Source organism: Pleurodeles waltl, chromosome 9, assembly GCF_031143425.1.
Source record: "Pleurodeles waltl isolate 20211129_DDA chromosome 9, aPleWal1.hap1.20221129, whole genome shotgun sequence".
NCBI classification, from domain to species: Eukaryota; Metazoa; Chordata; class Amphibia; order Caudata; family Salamandridae; genus Pleurodeles; species Pleurodeles waltl.
This window is the reverse complement of record NC_090448.1, coordinates 469,965,934-469,986,748: the sequence shown is the minus strand read 5'-3', so window position 1 is coordinate 469,986,748 and position 20,815 is coordinate 469,965,934. Positions and strand designations below refer to the sequence as shown.

The 20,815-nt window shown below is 49.8% G+C and overlaps 1 long non-coding RNA gene across 1 annotated transcript in view; it reads left to right on the top strand.

Annotated features, from left to right (window-relative positions):
* Positions 1-1,130: 1,130 nt before the first annotated feature.
* The window catches only part of LOC138259509 (uncharacterized), a 32,434-nt gene continuing 12,749 nt past the window's right edge, over positions 1,131-20,815 (top strand). The window contains exon 1 of the long non-coding RNA XR_011198749.1: positions 1,131-1,361. This is a non-coding gene — a long non-coding RNA (uncharacterized lncRNA). The remainder of the gene's footprint in view (positions 1,362-20,815) is intronic.

Below are 20,815 nucleotides of genomic sequence, written 5' to 3'. Positions count from 1 at the left end.
ATCCTGCATCACAGTTGGTGGTCCTTTGTGTCCTCCCTACCAGCTGTCCAACTTGGGTGAAGGTAGGACCTTCCCTTCTCCATGCATAGTGTCTCTTGCAACTGACAAGGCTTGATGGCACCGCCTCCAGGGGAACTTCAGTCTTTGTGTTGCTCCTGTCCACATCACTCTTCCCTGTGACGCTCAGCCCTTTGCATGGTTATTCAGCGACGTGGGACTCCTTTTTAAGTGTCCTGCATGGGCCTCACCGTGACTCCTGTGCTCCTTGCCTGCGAGTCATCTGTGTGGGCTGCATCTTCTTCTTTGGACTCTCCGCACTGCCGAGGGTCGCTACGGACATCCCCTGTGGGTTTAGTTCCCTCTCCTCCTCACTTGGCCTTCCTGGACCCCAACAGCTCCACTGCTAGCAACTGCGATATTTTCCTTTTTCAGGTCTTGTATGTTTTTTTTACACTCCACAGACTGACTGCAATCCTTCATCCAGCATGGGACGTCGACCGCATCAGCCAGGAACTCTTCACCTGCCCCAGTGTTGACAGTCTTCTTTCCACCGTCGACCAACTCCTGCATCCACCTAACACCAACACCACCCCACCCCCACTCCCCCTGGTCTAGAGTTTTGTCTGCTGTTTTTCAGTGTTCTCAATTGCTTTTTAAGCCTATTCCTGATTGTTACTGTACATGTGTAGTATGTTTACTTACCTACAATTAGAGTATTGCCTAACTAGTGTTTGTATTACTCTAATAAAGAGCCTCTATTTTCGTAGCACTGAGTGCCTTCTTTCATTTGTGTAAGTGCAGTATGACTACAGTGGTATTGCATGAGAGCTTTGCGTGTCTCCTAAATAAGCCTTGGCTACTTATCCACAGCTACCTTTAGAGAGCCTGGCTTCCTTGACACTGACTCCACTTCACTCATAAGGGATACATGGACCTTGTATAAGGTGATCATACCATAGGTAGTTAGCACACACCAGGCCAGATTCCTACAGTACTCCAGTGATTGCTACCCTTCACTCTCAATACCGGTTCCCCTAAATTGACTATTTAGGGGAACCACTGATACAAGATTGTAGGAAGATGGCTCTGGATATGCTATATCAAATTGAAATATAGTCTGTGGGATTCACCAGAGTTTAGAGGCAACAAATATGATACTAATGCTGTTTTGTTGTACTGTGGTCGAGCAGTTAGGCTTATCAGAGGGTAGTGCAAAGCATTTTTTGTACACACAGGTAATAAATGAAGCATGCTCTCAAAGCCCTAATTTCAGGGCAATTCTTTTTAGATACCAAAACTTGTTTTTGTCCATTTATTTCTAGAACCACAAGATTCAATTTGCAAGGAAAGCACATTTACAAGTAAGTATCCAAAATATGTATCAATACCTATTTGTTTTAATTTGGCAATATAAATGGCTTATTTGAATATAGCAAATATGTTTTAAAAGTTGACACACTGCAATTTTCAGGAACAGTTCCGTAGGGAATAAAAGAAAGTACAGTTATGGCGGTAAGTACCAGACCTACAGTTCCATTCTCTGGGGGTTATAATACCATGGGTCTGAGTTTGAGTTAGTGCCAAGCACCCTCCACCAGCCACACGGGGCTGGCTTTATGCAGAGGTCAACGTTGCTGCCGGGTTTTACAGTGGGAACCTATAGCGACTGGGGGCACTCAGAATCAGGCCTGCTTCTAGGTAAGAAGCCTGATCATTTGAGGCTCACCACCGGGTGTTAGAATTCCTGCAGGGTGGAGGTGTGAAGCACGGACACAGTGTCTGCTTTGTTTCTGGCCTACGAGAGCACAAAAGCTCTCACCCCATGGAATCAGAAACTCGTCTGTTCGTGGTAGGCTGGCGCAGACCCGTCAGTCCTGCATTAAAGGAATGGGTAAATACAGGGAGCATCTCTAAGATGCCCTCTGAGTGCATGTTTCAATAAAACCAGCACTGGCATCAGTTTGGGTTTATTGTGCTGACAAGTTTGATACCAAACATTCTAGACTTTAGTTTATGGATCTGTGGAATTCATAATGACAAACTCCCAGCCCATATACTTAATATGGCCCCACTAGACTTACAATGTCTAAGAATGGACTTAGACACTTAGGGGCATATTGTTCATGCAGGTATGCCCTCACCTATGGTATAGTGCACCCTCCCTTAGGGCTGTAAAGCCTGCATGAGTGTTGACTTACGTATACCATCGGCAGTGGTTCGTGGTGTGGCACACTGAGAGGTGCAATGTCGAATTTGCCTTTTTCTCAGCACCGGCGCACACAAGCTGCAATGGCAATGTGCATGTGCTAGGTGAGTGGTCCCCAGGGTGGCATAAGTCATGCTGCAGCACTTGGGGACTTTCCAGTTAACAGGGCCCTTGGTACCGTGGGTACTTTTTACAAGGGACTTAACTGTGTACCAAGGGTGTGCTGTTTTGTGGACACAATGCTACAGTTTTGGGAAAGTACACTAGTGCTGGGGCCTGGTTAGCAGGATCCCATCACGCTCTGTCAAGTTATCACCAATATCAGACAAAGTGGGGGGCAACCATGCCAACAAGGCCACTTTCCTACACAGATTCTCTGACTTTCTTCCATGACACAAAAGGAGTGTGCAACAAGACTGCAAAACCATAGACCTAAGAAGCACGACTGACGTGGTGCCAAGCCTGCTGCGCCTGGCCCTTGAGGAGCATCTGACCTGTCCTGCCACTGCAGGTTCCAAAAATCAGGGAGCGCTGTCCGTGCTTCACAAATCACCAAGAAGAACTCTTTTGGATTACAGGAGCTGCTGCCCTGCATCTGCAGGCACCCAAGGAAGAACCATGAGGACCTTGACTGCCGCTTTACTATACCTGTATGCAGTGCTAGTTCTTCCTTCATAGGATAACTTTACCACATCTGAAAAATGCACTGTATCAAGTTTTGCAAGCTGTAAAAATTAATAAATCAAAATATCAGACTTTATATAAAAGTACATGTTATTACTATAAATTGGTGTGATTTCTTTCAGTGTGTGTCTCACTTACCGTAGGAGTCGCTTGACCACACTACTGAAAAATGGAGCATTTGGGATGTAATTTGTTCCTCTGATTGCTTTGACTTTTTGCGCAGTGTACCTCGTTTTGGTTCACTATATATGCTGCTTCCTACAATACTCACATACTCATGCACCCAGTAATACACCCACAGAGGCACTCGTGAACTCACACAGACCTGCTCAGAGAATCCCCAAGCACTCACACTCACTGAGGTACTCATGCGCACACTCAGAGCCACTCAGACTCAGCGACTCGTGCACCAACTGAGTCTCTCAGACCCAGAGACCGGTAACTCCGCTCTGCACAAGTTGCCCTTGCTGCCACCCCTAGAAGTGGTAACAATGCAGCCAGAGGGAGATCCTTTTCCTACATCGCAGCACAGACCTGGAACATGCTACCTCGCCAACTCAGTCAGTCCCCCTTTGTAGGAAGCTCATTCTTTATATACTATATCAAAATGACATGCACAGACTCCAGGTGTTCCACAGAGGCTAAAGTAGATACTACAAATGCATTTGTTCTACACACAGACACAATAGAAGAAGCACACACTTAATGACTAAACTACAGACCAATAGGTTTTTATATAGAAAAATAAATTTTGTTTATTTCTAGAATCACAAGATTCTCTTTGCATGTAATTACATCAATAGATATTATTTCACATATATATCAATAATAATACTTTGAATGGAATTCATATAGCATACAGTTTTTGAATAAATGCCAATAAAGCTATTTTAAATGTTGACACTGCAATTTTCAGGACACATCCTTGGGGAAGAAACTAAAGCACAGTTTTAGAGGTAAGTACTTGACTTAACAGTTTCAGTCTCTGGGGCTTAGGAAGTCCACAGCTGGGGGTTCAAGTGAACCCCAAGCTCCCAGCAACACTGGGCCGTTCGGGTGCAGAGGTTAAATTTGAGCCATTTTAAAGTGGGCTCCTACGGAGACAGGGTGCACTCTGAATCAGATATGCCAGAAGATAAGTACCTGTTCTTTGGTGGGCAGACCTGGGGGTAGGAGGGGGAGGGTTAGAGGGGCACTGTTGGGGCCACAAGGAGGCATCAAACGCACACCCTCAGTGGCACTATGGCAGCTGGGTGCAGGATGCAAACAAGGCATTGGTTTTCCAATAGATCTCTGTGAGGAGACCCCGGGGTCACTCAGATGCTGCATGTGAGGACCAGGGGGTCCCCTGGAGCAAACCCTAAGCTAGACAGGGAGGAATGTACCTGTGCTGGAGGTCGGGTTCTCTGGGGGCTGCGGGTGCAGTGGTCTTTTAGGCATCTGTAGGAGGCTTGCCTTCTATGCAGTGTGCAAAACTAGGCACACTATGCAGTGGGTCCAGGTGACCACACTTTGGTTTCCATGAGCAAAAATTAGACCACTTAATGCTACAATTGTTAAGGTAGCTGGTCGAGCAGTTAGGCTAATCCAGGAGATGTACTAAGCATTTGTTGTGCTCACAAAACCAATCATGCAGCACATGCACTCAATGAATAACTCGAGACCAGAGTTTATAAAAATACTTCAGTTTTATTAAATTTTTAAGACCAAGATCTTTCAAATACTTTTTTAGATATTAGTTTTAAAAGTTGTAATAAAGTTAGTCTTTCTGCCCATAATTACGCATCATTGGAATCAATGTACAGTTACCATTCAAAATCGTACAATTAAGTTACCAGTCTCTTGTGTGTTTTTTTTTTTTTTTTTGCAGGGTGGTCGCAGCAGTCAGTAGGCACCTTGCACCAGCCGGAGAGCCTCTTGCGGCTCCCATTTCCGGCGGGAGCAGTGTAGGAAACGCTTTTGGCACATGGCCATCTGTAGGGGCCACGTGGAAAAGATGGTTTCTCGGGGTCCCCTTGGGCTGTCGAGGTCGCAAGGGTTTGGGGATCAGTGGAGCACAGCTGGTTCCTTGTTGCGGGCGCAGAGCGGCCGGATGCGGGGTGAGATCCAGAGCTGTGCGCAACTGAGTCCTTTTGGAGGTGAGTCTCTCTGGCTGCTTACAGGACACTGTGAGCATTCTGGTGGTAGGTCCCAGGGTGTTATTAAAGTCCCTCTACAGGAGCTTCCTCCGGATCCTTTCAGCTCTTGGGGAGCTGGTTTGAGGTTGTCCCAGGGAATTGGCGTAACTCGGCCACTGGAGGGCACAGTGCCACCAATCTTGGCACACTTGTAGGTCACGTCCGGGACGGTAGTTAGTGTGTCGTGGGGTCCGGCTGCAAATTCCGGTTGTGGACATATCGGCCAGCCAGTGAAGCGACCTTCACTGGCTTATTGGATCTTGCTTGGTTTTTGAGTGGTGCCTCCACTCAAAAGGGATATCTAGGGTGATTCTTTAAGCCTGGATATTACCTGGGTTTCTCGGGCTCGGTCCAGTGTCCAGCTCCTCCACAGCAGCAATTTGCAGGTCCTGGGTGCAGCAGGCAGGGTTTGGTGCCTTTTCTTGTGCAACAGGTCTGTAGTTCTTTTGCTTTGGATCTTCTTTGGTGCAGGTCTTCTTTGTATTTTGAAATCTGATTTCTTGTTCTAGGGATGTCCAATAAATACAGAATTTAGTGGGCGTTCTAGGGGAAACCTGGTAATGTCCAATGGGACACTTACCTATGGGTGGCTCCACCCACTTTAGTGTCCACTTCCTTTGGGAAGGGTGACTTCCCTAAACTTGATTGGCTAGTTTCCTTCATTTCAAGATAGAGGAAACTGAATTTGAGGGTCCACTTCGCAGACAACACCTTAGAGGTGGTGCATGCTAGGCCGCCACTCCTAATCTTTGTGTGGTTTCCCACCTTTGCTCACTCAAAAAGTGGGTGTTTTGCAAAGTGGCAACCCCTCAGATGCTAGCAGCAGGCCTGGAGGATCGAGTTTCAGGGGCTGTAGCCCTTTGAAGCTCACTACCGGGGTTTTGCACGTTCCTGGGGGAGTGGGTGGTTAGCTCCTCCACCAAGGGAGGGCATTGGTTTACGAACCAGGGAGACTGGGCTCTCCACCAAGGTTTGTATATGGACTGTGTGGGTGTGGCAGGCTGGATGAAACCAGTCAGAAAATATGCCAGGATAGTTGGCTTTTGCAGGGGACACCTCTAAGGTGATCCCTGGGTACATTTTATTATAAATCCAGTACTGGTACCAGTTTGAATTTATCATTCGGAGTGGTTTGATACCAAACAACCCAGGGTTCAGAGTAGCCATTATTTTGCTGGGAATCTCGTGTTGGCCAGTGTCCAGCACATACATTAAAATGGCAGCTCTATTCACTCACTATATCCCAGGTTTGCCAGGGACACGGTGGGAACATACTGCTCATTCAGCTGTGCCCTCACATATAGTATGGAGTAACCTGCCTAAGGTCTGTAAGGCCTGCTATAGGGGTGTCTTACCCATAGTTAATGCAGTGTACGGTGGACCGGGCACACAGGTAGTGTGCCAAGTAGAGTTTGTATTTTAGGTTTGCAACAGGAGACTGTCTGCTATGACAGTGCTGTGCACATCTTGATGCATGTCCCTTGAGGTTGTCACAATCAGTGCCACTGCCACCAGGGGCTTATCCAAAGTACTGCATGCCCTGGGTACCTAAGTACCTTATTACTAGGGACTTGTAGTGATAGCTAAAGATGTATCCAATCACTTTTAAAATGTTTTAGGGAAAGAACACTGGTACCGGGAACCTAGTTAGCAGGATCCCAGTGCACTCCAGTCCAAGTTGCATTCGGAAACCAGGCAAAAATGTGGGGGAGTACTGCAATAAGGTGCCAGTCTCTCACAGTGCGGGTATATTCATCCAGTGCTTTCGCGTTCAGGGGTCGGGGTCCTCGGTCTTCCCTCTGTAGGCATCTTTGTGGGGGGGTCGAAAGGTCAACCCAGGGTGGGCACTTGCTCACAATCACCTGATGATTCTTTAGCTGGTTGGGCCACGTGGTCACCGGCCGTAGGGTGTCTGGTGCAGGGTGGTCAGGACTCACGTGTCTGGAGGTGTGCCAGAGTCCCTGGATGTTTCCTTCTTGGACAGGGCCACTGTCCACTGCAGTTCTTGGTCCTTTTGGGTGCAGGACAGACTTCTATAACTTGGTCGAGGTGGCTGGCCCCGCTGGATGCCTCACTGTTTTTGTGCAGGTTTTTTGAGGCAGTCAGTTGTCGTTGTCTTCTCTGCTGGGGGTTCAGCTCAGCAGTCCTTCTTCTTTCTTGTCAGGTCAGCCTGAATCTCATGAGCTGGGTTCAGGTAAGCCCTTAAATCCTGGATTTAGGGGGGTTACAGGGGTCAGAGGGCAGTAGCCAATGGCTACTGTCCCAGAGGGTGGCTACACCCCGTTCTTGTGTCCACTACCTTTGGGGAGGGGGACGCAAACCTAACCCTATTGGTTTCTGTTCTCCAAACTAAGATGGATGATTCTGCAGGAAGGGGGGTGGGGGGGGGCAACCTCCGCTCTGGACACCCTAGGGATGGCCCTAGCTTTAGATGGCAGGGGGAGGGGTGAGTTTTGGGGGGGTCACTCCTCCCTGCTTTCCATAATTTTCCTGATCACCTTGCTGCCAAAAGTGGGGCTTTGTCCGTGTGCGGACAACTCCACTAGCTGGAGTGCCCCATGGCACTGTAACAAGAGGCTTCAGCCTTTGAGGCTCACCATCAGCTCCTGCAGGTGTGATATTGGAAATGGCCCTTTTTGCAGGGTTATCCCCAAACGTTTTGCTGCCTTCCTACAATATTTTTCTGGTCCGTTTTTGACGGTTTATTGTCTGTGCACTTCACCACTTCTAATCAGTGCACAAGTGCTCCCTATAGAGCTTGTACCGTTTGGTTTATCCATGAGTGTCATATTTGATTTACTGGTAAGTCCCTAGTAAAGTGCACTAGAGTTGCCCAGGGACTGTAAATCAAATGCTACTAGTGGGCCTGCAGCACATTAGTAGCCCTGTAACCATGGCTCGGACCTGCCACTACAGTGTCAGTGTGTGCAGTTTTAAACTGCCAATTCGACTTGGCAAGCTTACCCACTTGCCAGGCCTAAACCTTCCCTTTTTACTACTTGTCAGGCACCCCGAAGGTAGGCCCTTGGTAGCCTCATGGGCAGGTTGCAGTGTATGTTTAAGGGAGTACATATATGTAGGACCTTGACTCTGTATATACTATTTCAAATTGAGAAGTAGTGTGCACAGAGTGCAAGGGTTCCCCTTAGAGGTAAGATAGTGGCAAAAAGAGATAATTCTAATGCTCTATTTTGTAGTAGTGTGGTCGAGCAGTAGGCTTATCAGAGGGTAGTGTTAAGCATTTGTTGTACACACACAGGACAATAAATGAGGAACACACACTCAAAGACTTACTCCAGGCCAATAGGTTTTTATATTGAAAAATAGCTTTTCTTAGTTTATTTTAAGAACCACAGGTTCAAGATTTACATCAAACACTTTAAATGCAAGGTACTTCACATAGATACTTTAGGAACTTTGAATAAACACAATATCATGTACAGTCTTTGTAGAAATGGCAATAAGCTATTTTAAGTGGACACAGTGCAAAAATCAACAGTTCCTGGGGGAGGTAAGTAAAGGTTAGTTTTGGAGATAAGACAGACACTTACAAGTCTCAAGTTTGGGGCATAGGCAGCCCACCATTGGGGTTTCAAGGCAACCCCAAAGTTACCACACCAGCAGCTCAGGGCTAGTCACGTGCACAGGAAAGAGGTATCCAAAACACATAGGCGTCTATGGGGAACAGGGGTGCTCCGGTTCCAGTCTGCCAGCAGGTAAGTACCTGCGTCCTCTGGGGGGGCAGACCACGGGGTTTTGTAGAGCACCGGGGGGGGACACGAGAAGGCACACAAGGTACACCCTCAGTGGCACAGGGGCGGCCGGGTGCAGTGAGTAAAGCAGGCATCGGTTTTTAGGTTGAAATCAATGGAGGAACCGGGGGGGGGGGGTCACTCTAGCGTTGCAGGCAGGCTCAGCGGGGGCTTCTCGGGACAGCCACCACCTGGGTGGGCTCGGCAGAGGGTCACCTGGGAGTCGCTCCTGCACTGAGGTTAGATTCCTTCAGGTCCTGGGGGCTGCGCGTGCAGTGTTGGTTCCAGGCGTCTGGTCCCTTGTTACAGGCAGTCGTGGTCAGAGGGAGCCTCTGTATTCTCTCTGCAGGGGTCACTGTGGGGGCCCAGGGGGGTCGTCTCTGGCTACTCACAGGCTTGCAGTCGCCGGGGAGTCCTCTCTGTGGTGTTGGTTCTCTTCATCTCGAGCTGGGGACGTCTGGTGCAGAGTGTAGTGTCTCACGCTTCTGGCAGGAAATGTGCAATCTTTGGAAGTTGTTTCTTTGTTGCAAATAAGTAGCTGGTTTTGAACAGGGCTCCTGTTCACAGGAGGTTCTTGGTCCTTAGGTTCAGGGCAGTCCTCTGAGGCTTCAGAGGTCGCTGGTCCCTGTTGGATGCGTCGCTGTTGCAGTTTTCTTTGAGTCCGGCGACAGGCCGGTACGGCTGGGTCGAAAGCAGTTGTCGTCTCCGTCTTGTCTGCAGGGCTTCAGGTCAGCAGTCCTTCTTGGTTTAGGTTGCAGGAATCTAGTTTCCCAGGTTCTGGGGAGCCCCTAAATACTGAATTTAGTGGTGTGTTTAGGTCTGGGAGGGCAGTAGCCAATGGCTACTGTCCTGGAGGGTGGCTACACCCTCTTTGTGCCTCTTTGCAGTGGGGAGGAGGGCACATCCCTAATCCTATTGGGGAATCCTCCAAACTCAAGATGGAGGATTTCTAAAGGCAGGGGTCACCTCAGCTCAGGACACCTTAGGGGCTGTCCTGACTGGTGGGTGGCTCCTCTTTGTTTTCCTCATTATCTCCTCCAGCCTTGCCGCCAAAAGTAGGGGCAGTGGCCGGAGGGGCGGGCATCTCCACTAGTTGGGATGCCCTGTGGTGCTGTAACAAAAGGGGTGAGCCTTTGAGGCTCACCTCCAGGTGTTAACAGTTCCTGCAGGGGGAGGTGAGAAGCACTTCCACCCAGTACAGGCTTTGTTCATGGCCAGCAACATGTCTCGTCTGTCGCAGGCTGGCAAAAACTATTCTGCCTACACTAGAATTCTGGTTGGCATTCAGGGGGCATCTCTAAGATGCCCTCTGGGTGTATGTTACAATAAATTGCACACTGGCATCAGTGTGCATTTATTGTGCTGATAAGTTTGATACCAAACTTCCCAGATTTCAGTGTTACCATTATGGAACTGTGGAGTTCATGTTTGACCAACTCCCAGACCATATACTCTTATGGCTACCCTGCACTTACAATGTCTAAGGTTTTGCTTGGCCACTGTATGGGCATAGTACTTATGCCCTCACCTGTGGTAGAGTGCACCCTGCCTTAGGGCTGTAAGGCCTGATAGAGGGGTGACTTACCTATGCCACAGGCAGTGGGAGGTAGGCATGGCACTCTGAGGGGAGCCCTATGTCGACTTAGTCATTTTCTCCCCACCAGCACACAAGCTGTGAAGCAATGGGCATTAGGGGCAATAGGATTAGGGATGTGCCCTCCTCCCCACAGGGAAGAGGCACAAAGAGGGTGTAGCCACCCTCCAGGACAGTAGCCATCAGCTACTGCCCTCCCAGACCTAAACACACCCCTAAATTTAGTATTTAGGGGCACTCCAGAACCTAGGAAACTAGATTCCTGCAACCTGAAGAAACGAGGAGGACCGCTGACCTACAAGCCTGCAGAGAAGACTGGCGACCACAACTGCTTTATCCCCAGCCCTACCGGCCTGTCTCCAACTTTGAAAACCTACAACCAGCGGCGCATCCATCAGGGAACAGCGACCTCTGAAGCCTCAAAGGACTGCCCTGGATTAAAGGACCAATAAACTCCCTTGAACAACGACCCTGTTCAAAACCAGCTACTTCTTTGCAACAAAGAAGCAACTTTCAAAGACTTCACGTTTCCCGCCGGAAGTGTGAGACTTCACACTCTGCACCCGACGCCCCCGGCTCAAGATCCAGAGAACAAAAACTACAGGGAGGACTACCCGGTGTCTGCGAGCCAGTGAGTGACAAGAGACGACCCCTCCCTGAGCCCCCACAGCGATGCCTGCAGAGAATCCAGAAGCGCCCCCTGACCGCGACCTCCAACAAGGGTCCGGCGCCTGGAACCAACACTGCACCCTCAGCACCCAGGACCTGAAGGAACCAAACTTCAGCGCAGGAGTGACCCCCAGGTGACCCTCTCCCTTGTCCAGGTGGTGGCTGTCCCAAGAACCACCCCCTGTGCCTGCCTGCACCACTAGAGTGACCCCCAGGTCCCTCCATTGAAACCAGACGCCTGCTTTACACACTGCACCCGGCTGGCCCTGTGCTGCCGAGGGTGTATTTTGTATGCCTACTTGTGCGCCCAATCCTCCCTCCCTTCCCCCCCTCCATCCCCCCCCCAGTCTGCCCCTAAGGACGCAGGTACTAAATTGCTGGCAGACTGAAACCAGAGCACCCCTGTTCTCCATAGGCACCTATGTGTTTTGGGCACCACTTTGACATCTGCACCTGACTGGCCCTGAGCTGCTGGTGTGGTAACTTTGGGGTTGCCTTGAACCCCCCAACGGTGGGCTGCCTATGCCCCAGAACTGAGACTTGAAAGTGTTTTACTTTCCTCCTAATCTAACCTTTACTTACCTCCCCCAGGAACTGTTGATTTTTGCCCTGTCCAATTTGAAAATAGCTTATTGCCATTTTTGCAAACACTGTATATGATAGTGCTTTTGTTCAAAGTTCCTAAAGTATCTAAGTGAAGTACCTTACATTTAAAGTGTTAACTGTAAATCTTGAACCTGTGGTTCTTAAAATAAACTATGAAAATATTTTTCAATATAAAAACCTATTGGACTGGAGTAAGTCTTTGTTCCTCATTTATTGCCTGTGTGTGTACAACAAATGCTTAAGAGTACTCTCTGATAAGCCTACTGCTCGACCACACTCCCACAAATAGTGCATTAGTATTATCTGATTTTGCCACCTTCTTACCTGTAAGGGGAAACCTTGGGATTTGTGCAGACTATTTCATACTTTGAAATAGTATACACAGAGCCAACTTCCTACACATGGCCCCAGAGGTTCACACTCCTACTAAAGTCTTCTGCCCACCTCAAGGACCAATAGGTTTTGTGAATCCTAAGGACTTGCGGTTCTTACTCCCTATCAGTTGGTGGATACTGCTCAGAACTCCGAGGCTACAGCTCACTGTTAGGTGCCTTTGGATTCCAGCTCATCTTCTGATCACCTGATTTCATTGGACGGACTGGATAAGAACCAGTTTTTTCATCCATACAATGTGAGTCATAAAACTTCTTGGTACTAGAAATTGTTTATCCTCCAAATCCAGAGGGTAAAGTACATTGCGTATTTTGTTCCTCATCAGACAACCACATGAAGTCTTGTGTTTTTCCTTCACTTTCTTTTGCCTGTTATTGAAAGTCTTACTGTTACAGAAGCGTCAGCCTCCACTTCATATGTTCTGGAGAACGTAGCAAGGGTGAAAAGGACACTTAGTGATTTCATACCTGAAACGCCCAAAAAAGGCTCAACCATGTTGTCCTTCTAAAGTCTGACCTAAGCAGGGGAAAAGGCTGTAGAGTGTTGTTTGCTGCCCCCAGTTCCCATCTCAACCAGACCTGTATTTTCCTACTTGTATCTTGTTGTATCATACAAAAGTTAAGTACTTCGAAATTGACTGAGGTTTACCTTCCATTAGAGAAACCTTTCAAAAGTCTGTGTATGGATACCTACCTTCCATAAGCCACTACTTTGCCATGCAATCATCCACAACATTTTAGTTCCGCTACTTGAGGAAATCGGCGTAGTGACGTCTGTTCTTTTCTGTGCCACACGCTGATGTGGAGAAGAGATACCCTGTTAATTTTGTAAGTGTATTGGACCCTTTTGTCTGTTTTTTGTGTTGACCCTTGGCGCCTCATGATGTCCCCGAAGAACGGGTTCAAGCCTTGCGAGGCCTGTCACCATATGATGTCTGGGACAGATCGGCATCCGGTCCGTTTGTGTTTGTAGTGCAACCTGAAGTTGTGCTTTGAGTGCCAGGCCATGCACCCGAAGGCTTTGAGGGAGCGGTCCCTAAAGCTCATGAAGGCCCGACGCTCGACACTGCATCGTTCATGGTGTCACTCATGAGGAGTGTCTTGAGACTGTTCGCGGAGTCACCACCACTCATCATCATAATATTCGTGTCATTCAGGTCAGAGAAAGAAGTTGTCAAAGAAGGCCAGGCGTTTTCCAACTTCACCGCATCGCTCAGCCGATGCGACGTGGGAGGAGTGTCCTTGCTGTGCTCCGCACCTCCCCAGTTTTCCGTGAGCCAGGGCGACCCTTGCCAAACTCAATGTGTTTTGAGGCCATGCGCCTCATATTTGGTCATTCTGAACCTTCTGTGGCACCTTCGAGGCCTAGGGGTTCATATGAGGGCCCTTTTGGTTCCACGCCAGCGTCTTTGGCCTCTGCCCCAGTGGTCCCTCCGGATCCTTGCTGACCCTGGTCGTGCCATCGCGACCTTCCCCGACACCAGCTAGGTCATCAGTGCTTCTGACATTGGTGGTGCACACGATCAATGTTGACCCAATTCTTACCCACGATGACCCGGATAAAGAACGGCGCCTGCCGACGCTGCTTCTGACTTCGATGTGGTTCTCACCCCAGATTGGGTTTGGACCCTTATTACTATGGGTACAAATACAAGGAAGGATAGGAGGGGACGCTGGACCCTTTAGAATACCAGCTAGATAACCCTGATTTGGACTGGGCACAGAAATAGGGTGAAGCTAATGGTCTGGATACTTCTCCAGATGCTGGCATGCATTCTCCTCCTACCGTGGCTACGATGGAGGGAACCTCTTATTCTGTTGTGGTCAGTAGGGTGGCTGAGGTCATTGACATGGAGCTGTCCACTGTAGCGGTCAGGACGAATCTCCTGACGGAGGTGCTTCAAGCTGGGGCTTCTACCGCCGAGCCTCCCCTTCAATGAAGCCCTTATTGATGTCCTTCCGTGTACTTGGTCCAGACCCAGAACATGGGCTCCTGTAAACAGTAGAATTGCTCGCCCCCATCAGCCTGCTCCAAACGACCCTAAATTCCTGGCCCAACACCCCTCACCTGAGAGCCTTTTCATCCAGGCATCATTGTCATCTGGTGCATTACTTTCCACTCCCCCGGATAGAGAATCAAAGACGAACTTGGTAAGAAGATGAGGTTTTCTTCCTCTAGTCTGGCGTTGCGGTCGGTGAGCACTGCATGCCTTTTGTGCTGCTTTAACCACTGCTTGTGGGATACGGTCGTGCAAGTTCTGCCGCAGATCCTGGAGAAGACCCGGGCTAACATCTCCCAAGCCTTTGCTGATGGGAGAGATGCAGCTAAGTTCACCATTCCCTGTGAAATGGACACAACCAATTCTACAGGTAAATGAGATGCGTTGACGGTGGCCTTGAGGAGCCATGCCTGGTTGAGGGCATCTGTTTTTCCAGGAAATGTCCAACAGACCCTCATGGACATGCCCTTTGATGGCACCTGTCTCTTTGGGGACAAGGCGGACTCAGCGCATGAGAGGTTTGAGTGCCGGGCTATGGCTCGATCCCTTGGCCTCTCTGTTTCACCTCACCACCAACAGTCCATATTTTGCCCCTTTCGTGGCAACGGAACGGGCTTCCTGTTGGGTCCCTTTTACAGCCACCGGGGAAGCAGAATCCTGCAGGCCCATGGGACAGGAAAACACAGGTTTGCCCACTCCACCCTGGTGCAGCCTCCAAACCTTCCTAGTCAGTACCCACCCTCATATACCAGTTGGTGGCAGGATTCGCATTCACCTGCCCCACTAGGAGACCATCACGACAGACAGGTGGGTTTTGCATATCATACAAAGGGGGTAATCCCCACCGGCCATGCCTCCATCTTACGGCCCCTTACCAGATGATCATCTGGCAATTCTCTGCTAGAAAGTCACGGCTCTCTTCGCCAAAGGTGCCATAGAGAGTGTCCCTGTGCCAGAAGTAGGTTGTAGTTGTTATTCCTGCTACTTTCTGGTGCCCAAAAAAGGCAAAGACTTATGTCCTATCCTAGACCTTCGGGCCCTCATTCTGTTCTGCAAGAAGAAGTTCAAAATGATCACTGTGGCTCAAGTCTTGTCTGCCTTAGACCCAGGAGACTGGATGGTAGCGTTATACTTGCAGGGTGCTTGTTTCCATATTCCCATCCTGCCTGCCCATGGGTACTGTCTACGATTCCTAGTAGATCACGAGCACTTTCAATTTACTGTGATCCCTTTGGGCCTTACCAGCACCCCTCGGGTGTTCACGAAAGTGATGGCGGTGGTTGCAGCTCATCTGTGCAGGTTAGGGGTTCGGTCTTCCCCTATCTCGATGACTGGCTGTTGAAGGCAGACACGCCCCAGAAAGTTGTCTCCCACCTTCAGACTAAGGCGAACCTCCTGCATACATTGAGGTTCACTATAAACATGCCAAAGTCTCACTTGACTTCCTATCAGATGCTCCGTTTAATCTGGGCTGTTCTGGACACAGTGCAGTTTCGGACCTATCCTCCCAAAAAGCGAATCAAGAATATTCATGCTATGATTCTGATGTTTCAGTCTCTATCCTGGCTTTCGGTGAAAACAACTCAGAGGCTGCAGGGCCTCATGGCGTCCTGCATCCTGCTAGTGACACATGCCAGATGGCATATGCGGGCTTTTCAATGGGACCTAAGTTCCAGTGGGCACAGCATCAGTGTAATCTCTCCGACATGGTCTAGATCTCGGAGGGGACTGTGAAAGATCTGCTGTGGTGGCTTTGGAATCTGGATCTCTTGCTTCCCCCAACCAGATATCTCAGTAGTGACAGATGCCTCACTACTGGGATTGGGCGGCCACATAGGAGAGGCGTAGATCATAGGCCTCTGGTCTCATGCGGATTCTGGGCCCAACATCAACCTTCTGGAGCTCCAGGGAATCACGCTTGCATTGAAATACCTCTCTCAAAGGGAAAGTAGTGCAAGTGTTCACAGACGGCACTACTGGCATGTGGTACTGCAACAAACAGGGTGGAGTAGAGTCCTGGACACTTTATAAAGAGGCTCTGTGATTCTGGACATGGCTGGCACATCAGGGCATATCGCTGGTGGTTCAACATCTGGTGTGATCCCCAAGCGTCAGAGCAGACAAATGCAGTCATTGAGTCAGTCGATCTAGAATGGCGTCTACATCTAGAAAAGGTGCAAGGTCTCTTTCACAAATGGGGAGAGCTTTGGTTATCTGTTCGGCTCTGTAGAGAGCACTCAATGTCAGCTGTTTTGCATGTTGAAGTTTTCATGACTGCACTCGCTCTGCAACGCTTTTAGTCTTGAGTGGATCTCGGGCTTCCTTTACGCCTTCCTGCCAATACCACTTCTGGCCCAAGTAATCTTTGTGGCTCCAGACTGGGCACGGAGAGTACGGTATCCAGAGCTATTGAGCATGGCCACCGATCTTCCAGTCAGACTGCAAATTAGGGAGGCACTTCTGGTGCAGCAGCAGGGGATGGTTCTCCATCTGAAGCTGTCCAATCTTCACTTTCCATGTGGTAATAGAGCGACGGCAGTTGACGGCTTTTGACCTTCCACACGAAGTCTGTGAGTTTATCTTGGCAACCAGGAGTCCCTCCACCAAAATGGTATACGCTTGTCGGCATCAATTTGTGTCATGGTGTAGAAACAAGTCTCTTGATTTCCTCCACCGACCCTTTTCTGTTACCTGTATCATTAGCTCTTCGGAAGGTATGTATTTCCAGGATGTCGGCTCCGAAAAAGTCGGGGTTGAAGCCTTGCAGGGAATGTGGAGGTTGCATGTCTGTGACTGATCCGCACAACGATTGTCTTTGGTGCCTCAGTTCCGATCACGACTTCCAAGAAGGCGGATCCTGCCAAAAGATGAATACGAAGGCATTGAAGGAACGCGAGGCAAAGCTTTTCTTGGCAAGGTCCAAGAAGGAGAGGAAGCAGCACCATCGGTCCTCTTCTGGAAAGTCATCCCATAAGAAGTGACGTCATCGTGACTCCCGACGTCAGTCCAGAAGTCGGTCGAGGTCTCCATCGTCCCGGCACCAAAGGTCTTGGGAAGTGAGTCCGACTGTGTCCCCCTCAACCTGCGACGCCGCAAACGTCCCCGGCCCCGTCAGTCTTTGAAGTTGTGGATCCTCAGTCATCTGGCTTCGCCGGTGCATCCTGAACCTGAAGAGTCCAGCCCGGCACCGGCTCCACAGGCTTATCCTTCGTTCCCGGCTCCGGGTACGGATCCTGCGGCATTCCTTAATGCCATGTTCCAGATTTTTCAAAATATGGCTCCGGGAGGTGGTGCGCCAGCTGGCCCCACTGGTCCCCTGGCTTTCAATCTCGTTCCAGCTCCATATAAACCGATGCCGTTTATACCATTTTGTTTGGCTGGAGATTCAAGTCAGGCCCCTCTGCCGACAGTGCAGCCCTCGACGTCGAGGGAGAGACCTTTGATGCTGGTGTTGGAGGTGATGGGGTCGGATGTCGGCATCGGATGCGGGTGCCTTCTCCATGGCACTTATGGATCCATCTGCGGCGTCGGTGGATCCGGAGAACCTGTCATGATGCCTTCCCGGCGCCATTCACCGACGTTGCTCTGCTCCATGACTTAGACTTTTAGAGGGGAATATCAGCAGCAATTCCTCGAAGAAGGGGAGATCACTGACCCCCAGGGTGATTTCCCTGGGTTGGACACAGCAAGTGGTCTTGAAACCTCTCAAATATGATCTGCCATCCCCTGATGAATATACAGAGGAGGCAGCCTCTTACCAATCTTATTAGGAAGGCCGCAGCATTTCTGGATCTTCCTTTACCGACGGCGCAGGTGAAGACCAACCTTTCGACTGAGGATTTGCATTCTGCTACAGCCGTGGTGGATCCTCTTTTACCATTTAATGAAGCCCTGATGGATCCGATCGAAGAGGTTTGGAAGAAGCCTGTTTTTTTCTTTGGCTGATAGTAGGTCGGTGGCCAGGCATGATAGATCTGCGCCTGGAGACCCGGAGTTTTTATCCAAACACCCTTCACCAGAGAGCTTGGTGGTGCAAGCATCCTGCTCTTTGAGGTCGGCCCCTGGTTAGTTTCTGGGAGTACCCTCGGACCGGGAATCCAAATGGATGGACCAATCGGCCAGGAAGGTGTGTTCTTTTTGCAGCATGGCTCTAAAATTGCCAATGCAACATGTATTCTGGGCAGGTATATCCATGCCATAATGGATGCGACGAAGACTGTACTTCCGGACATGTGCCAGGATTTGTGTAGTCTTCTTTCGGACGCTCGGGTGGCGGCTACACAGGTTATTCAGACAGGGCTGGATACCACGGACTCTATTGCAAGAGCCATGGGGACTTCCGTTGCCTCCAGACGGCATGCGTGGTTACGCACTTCCGGATTTTCGACAGATGTCCAGTCTATGTTGCTGGATCTGCCCTTTGATGGGGCAAAACTGTTTGGTTCAAAAGCGGACTCTTCGCTAGAGCGCTTTAAAGAATGTAGGGCCACAGCTAGATCTTTGGGTCTGCAGGCTGCTGCTACCCCATTTCGATCTCTTAGACGGCTGCATGTTTTTGGAAGAGGTTCTTCCGTACGTGGGAGATCGCAGCAGTCCTCCAGCCTCCCTTATCGCTCATACAGGGGGCGGGGTAGAGTCGGCACAAGAGGTGCCACCCAGCAGCAGCACCCTTCCTCTTCCGCTGGAGGCTTACCTCAAGGAAAGAAGCCCTAGTCCTCTCACCATTGTTTCTTATACCTCTCCGGTAGGTGGAGGCTTTCACTCTTTCTTCCCATATGGGAGTCTATAACAACAGACTTCATCAGTTTGGTGAGAAGAGGTTACGCCCTTCCCTTTCGGGAGATCCCGCCTCACTTCCCTCCCCGTCTTTCCTTTTTGTTCAGAAGATCATCTCTTGCTGTTACAACAGGAGGTTCTCTCCCTATTATTGAAAGGTGCAGTGGGGTTGGTTCCAGAGTAAGAAAGGGGTCAGGGGTGTTATTCCAGGTACTTCCTGATCCCCAAGAAGGATGGTCATCTGAGGCCTATTTTGGACCTGAGGATTTTGAATTGGTTCCTCAAACAGGAGAAATTAAAAATGCTGACTCTATCACAGGTGCTTTTGGTGTTGGACAAGGTGGATTGGATGGTGTTGGTCGGCTTGCAGGATGCTTATTTTCACATTCCCATTCTCAAGTCGCACAGGAAGTATCTCCGGTTTGTGGTAGGATCGCAGCACTACCAGTTTGCGGTCCTTCCTTTTGGTCTTACTTCCGCACCACGGGTCTTCACGAAGGTGATTGCAGTTGTTGCAGCACACCTCAGGAGAAAGGGAGTAGCAGTATTCCCTTACCTGGACGATTGGTTTATCAAAGCTGAGTCTCCGGGGCTTGTGCTGCGTCATCTGCAGCTGACAACCCAGTTGTTGTTCAGTCTGTGTTTTTCAATAAATGTGCCCAAGTCTCACCTAGAGCCCTCTCAACGTCTCCTGTTCATAGGGGCAGTACTGGACACAACATTGAATCGAGCCTTTCCTCCGCCACAGCGGATACGGGACATTCAGGCGCTGGTTCCAATGTTTCAAGAAGGAGCAGTAGTTCCGGTCCTCAAGGTCCTTTGTTTGCTCGGTCTGTTCGCTTCTTGCATTTTGTTGGTCACGCATGCACACTGGCATATGAGGGCTCTTCAGTGGTGCTTCCGCAAGGAGTGGCTTCAGCACAGAGGAGATCTCGGGGAATCGATGAGGGTCTCCAGAGACACTGCAGCGGATCTCCGATGGTGGACTGTGGAAGGCAACCTTTCTCAAGAGAAGCCGTTCTCGCAGCCAACTCTGGTGGCCACAGTGATAACGGATGCCTCCACCGTAGGGTGGGGAGCTCATCTGGAGGATCTGGAGATCAAGGATCGTTGGTCTCCAGTAGAGCAGAGGTTTCATATTAATCTGCTGGAACTACGGGCGATTCGTTTGGCCCTCAAGGCCTTCCTCCCTTCCCTTTGCGGTCAGTCAGTTCAGATTCTGATGGACAACACAACTGCGATTTGGTATATCAACAAACGGGGGTGTAGGGTCATACCTTCTTTGCAGAGAGGCTCTGCGACTCTGGTCCCGGGTGCGGGACCATCGGCTTTGTGTAGTGGCAAACCATTTGGCCGGGGTCCTAAACGTACATGCGGACAAGCTCAGTCGCTTCTTCTCGGACAACCACGAGTGGTGTCTGCATCCGGATCTAGTTCTTTACATCTTTCGGATGGGGTTTTTTCCCTGAATAGACCTCTTTGCCACTCGAGAATGCGCATTGTCAGTCGTTATGCAGCCTCCAGTATCCGATGCAAGGAGCGTTGGGGGGCGCATTTCAGATGTCCTGGTGCGACCAGTTGCTTTACGCGTTTCCTCCCATACCCTTGATTCCTCGGGTTTTGAGGAAGATTCGGCAAGACCGGGCCCAAGTCATTCTGAAAGCTCTGGATTGGCCATGAAGTGTGTGGTATGCAGACCTTCTCCGACTCACTGTACCCTCCGCTCCGTCTCCCTCTCAGGGCAGACCTCCTTTCGCAGGGGCAGGTTCGACACACCACCTCCAAAGCCTGCAGCTTCATTCCTGGCGATCGAACGGGGCAACCGGAGTTCCTTTTCTCTCCCACCGAAGGTGGTGGACGTTCTTTTATCAGCCAGACGACACTCCACCAAGTTGGTCTATGCAAGTAGGTGGGATAATTTTGTTCGTTGGTGTGGGGAGAAGAAAATGTATCCCTTAA